Source organism: Bidens hawaiensis, unplaced genomic scaffold (genome assembly GCF_021521415.1).
Source record: "Bidens hawaiensis isolate Kalapana, Puna unplaced genomic scaffold, B.hawaiensis_p1.1 tig00419540_1, whole genome shotgun sequence".
Classification (NCBI taxonomy): Eukaryota; Viridiplantae; Streptophyta; class Magnoliopsida; order Asterales; family Asteraceae; genus Bidens; species Bidens hawaiensis.
The window spans coordinates 207,019-210,976 of NW_027504894.1; positions in this window are offsets into that span (position 1 = coordinate 207,019).

Consider the following 3,958-nt stretch of genomic DNA (forward strand, 5'->3'; position numbering starts at 1 on the left):
ATACAACGAATTGTGTTATTCATTATGATATTGACGAATGATGAGGTGTTGCAAACACATGTATTTTCCGCACCATTTAACATTGTTTTAGTCGCTTTTATGTCTAATATTTAATGTTTCTTAACTTGTTTTCACATGATCTTACAAAGTTATATACCTTACGTAGGTTGCGGGTTTTAAAGAGAAAAAGAAGCGGCCTTCTCAAGACTTAAAGAGGCTTTATGACTAAATTTTGAAGAACCAAGTTGAAGCCCGACCCAATCCCATTTTAATGAATCCTTGCATATGTTATATATTAATATAACACAAATTAACACAAAATGAATTAGAGAATGGCTCATTCGCTTAAAATCCTCATATTCTTGTCACATTCTCTATTAATTATAGAGTATGAGTCTCAATCTCTAGTAAAACTAAAGAATGAGGCCTATTCGATAAAAGAACTAATGAATGGAATTCATTCATAAAACATTGAAATAATAAACGCAAAAACACAGAGACTCTGACAACTAACAAAAAGGTCAAAGTAAAAACTTAAGAACCTAGAAAGTAAAACATGTAAATTTGAATTCTGATAAAGCTCAATGTGGAATCATTAACACCAAAACCTGTTACAAAGTGATCGATACGTGATCAATAATCCGTTGATGTATTGTAATTCCATTTTAGAACTAGTTATAAATGCCAATTAATCATTCGTTAAGTATGTAGAGTTTAAACGTCAAAACCCATTCAAACCAGCTCAAAAAGTCAAATTAAACATCATAATACTCAGACTATACCTAAAGATGACGATTCAAGATGTTCAACAGGAATTGATTAGTCTGATGTGGTTATAAAAAAAATTTGAATGGTGAAGATCGAATGAGTTCCATTTGTTATGACCCTATATTTATACTGTATACGTTCTTTGCACATACTACAATACAACGAATTGTGTTATTCATTATGAAATTGACCAATGTTGATGTGTTGCAAAACACACGTATTTTACGCACCATTTAACATTGTTTTAGTCGCTTTTATATCTAATATTTAATGTTTCTTAACTTGTTTTGACATGATCTTACAAAGTTATATACCTAACGTAGGTTGCGGGTTTTAAAGAGAAAAAGAAGCGGCGTTCTTAAGACTTAAAGAGGCTTTATGACTAATTTTTGAAGAACCAAGTTGAAGCCCGACCCAAGCCCATTTTAATGAATCCTTGCATATGTTATATATTAATATAACACAAATTAGCACAAAATGAATTAGAGAATGGCTCATTCGCTTAAAATCCTCATATTCTTGTCATATTCTCTATTAATTATAGAGTATGAGTCTCAATCTCTAGTAAAACTAAAGAATGAGGCCTATTCGATAAAAGAACTAATGAATGGAATTCATTCATAAAACATTGAAATAATGAACGCAAAAACACAGAGACTCTGACAACTAACAAAAAGGTCAACGTAAAAATATAAGAACCTAGAAAGTAAAACATGTAAATTTGAATTCTGACAAAGCTCAATGTGGAATCATTAACACCAAAACCTGTTACAAAGTGATCGATACGTGATCAATAATCCGTTGATGTATTGTAATTCCATTTTAGAACTAGTTATAAATGCCAATTAATCATTCGTTAAGTATGTAGAGTTTAAACGTCAAAACCCATTCAAACCAGCTCAAAAAGTCAAATTAAGCATCATAATACTCAGACTATACCTAAAGATGACGATTCAAGATGTTCAACAGGAATTGATTAGACTGATGTGGTTATAAAAAAAATTGAATGGTGAAGATCGAATGAGTTCCATTTGTTATTACCCTATATTTATACTCTATACGTTCTTTTCACATACTCCAATACAACGAATTGTGTTATTCATTATGAAATTGACGAATGATGATGTGTTGCAAACACACGTATTTTCCGCACCATTTAACATTGTTTTAGTTGCTTTTATATCTAATATTTAATGTTTCTTAACTTGTTTTGACATGATCTTACAAAGTTATATACCTTACATAGGTTGCGGGTTTTAAAGAGAAAAAGAAGCGGCCTTCTCAAGACTTAAAGAGGCTTTATGACTAATTTTTGAAGAACCAAGTTGAAGCCCGACCCAAGCCCATTTTTATGAATCCTTGCATATGTTATATATTAATATAACACAAATTAACACAAAATGAATTAGAGAATTGCTCATTCGCTTAAAATCCTCATATTCTTGTCATATCTCTATTAATTATTGAGTATGAGTCTCAATCTCTAGTAAAACTAAAGAATGAGGCCTATTCGATAAAAGAACTAATGAATGGAATTCATTCATAAAATATTGAAATAATGAACGCAAAAACACAGAGACTCGGACAACTAACAAAAAGGTCAAAGTAAAAACATAAGAACCTAGAAAGTAAAACATGTAAATTTGAATTCTGATAAAGCTCAATGTGGAAACATTAACACCAAAACCTGTTACAAAGTGATTGATACGTGATCAATAATCCGTTGATGTGTTGTAATTCCATTTTAGAACTAGTTATAAATGCCAATTATTTATTCGTTATGTATGTAGAGTTTAAACGTCAAAACCCATTCAAACCAGCTCAAAAAGTCAAATTAAACATCATAATACTCAGACTATACCTAAAGATGACGATTCAAGATGTTCAACAGGAATTGATTAGACTGATGTGGTTATAAAAAAAATTTGAATGGTGAAGATCGAATGAGTTCCATTTGTTATGATCCTATATTTATACTCTATACGTTCTTTGCACATACTCCAATACAACGAATTGTGTTATTCATTATGATATTGACGAATGATGAGGTGTTGCAAACACATGTATTTTCCGCACCATTTAACATTGTTTTAGTCGCTTTTATGTCTAATATTTAATGTTTCTTAACTTGTTTTCACATGATCTTACAAAGTTATATACCTTACGTAGGTTGCGGGTTTTAAAGAGAAAAAGAAGCGGCCTTCTCAAGACTTAAAGAGGCTTTATGACTAAATTTTGAAGAACCAAGTTGAAGCCCGACCCAATCCCATTTTAATGAATCCTTGCATATGTTATATATTAATATAACACAAATTAACACAAAATGAATTAGAGAATGGCTCATTCGCTTAAAATCCTCATATTCTTGTCACATTCTCTATTAATTATAGAGTATGAGTCTCAATCTCTAGTAAAACTAAAGAATGAGGCCTATTCGATAAAAGAACTAATGAATGGAATTCATTCATAAAACATTGAAATAATAAACGCAAAAACACAGAGACTCTGACAACTAACAAAAAGGTCAAAGTAAAAACTTAAGAACCTAGAAAGTAAAACATGTAAATTTGAATTCTGATAAAGCTCAATGTGGAATCATTAACACCAAAACCTGTTACAAAGTGATCGATACGTGATCAATAATCCGTTGATGTATTGTAATTCCATTTTAGAACTAGTTATAAATGCCAATTAATCATTCGTTAAGTATGTAGAGTTTAAACGTCAAAACCCATTCAAACCAGCTCAAAAAGTCAAATTAAACATCATAATACTCAGACTATACCTAAAGATGACGATTCAAGATGTTCAACAGGAATTGATTAGTCTGATGTGGTTATAAAAAAATTTGAATGGTGAAGATCGAATGAGTTCCATTTGTTATGACCCTATATTTATACTGTATACGTTCTTTGCACATACTACAATACAACGAATTGTGTTATTCATTATGAAATTGACGAATGTTGATGTGTTGCAAAACACACGTATTTTCCGCACCATTTAACATTGTTTTAGTCGCTTTTATATCTAATATTTAATGTTTCTTAACTTGTTTTGACATGATCTTACAAAGTTATATACCTTACGTAGGTTGCGGGTTTTAAAGAGAAAAAGAAGCGGCCTTCTTAAGACTTAAAGAGGCTTTATGACTAATTTTTGAAGAACCAAGTTGAAGCCCGACCCAAGC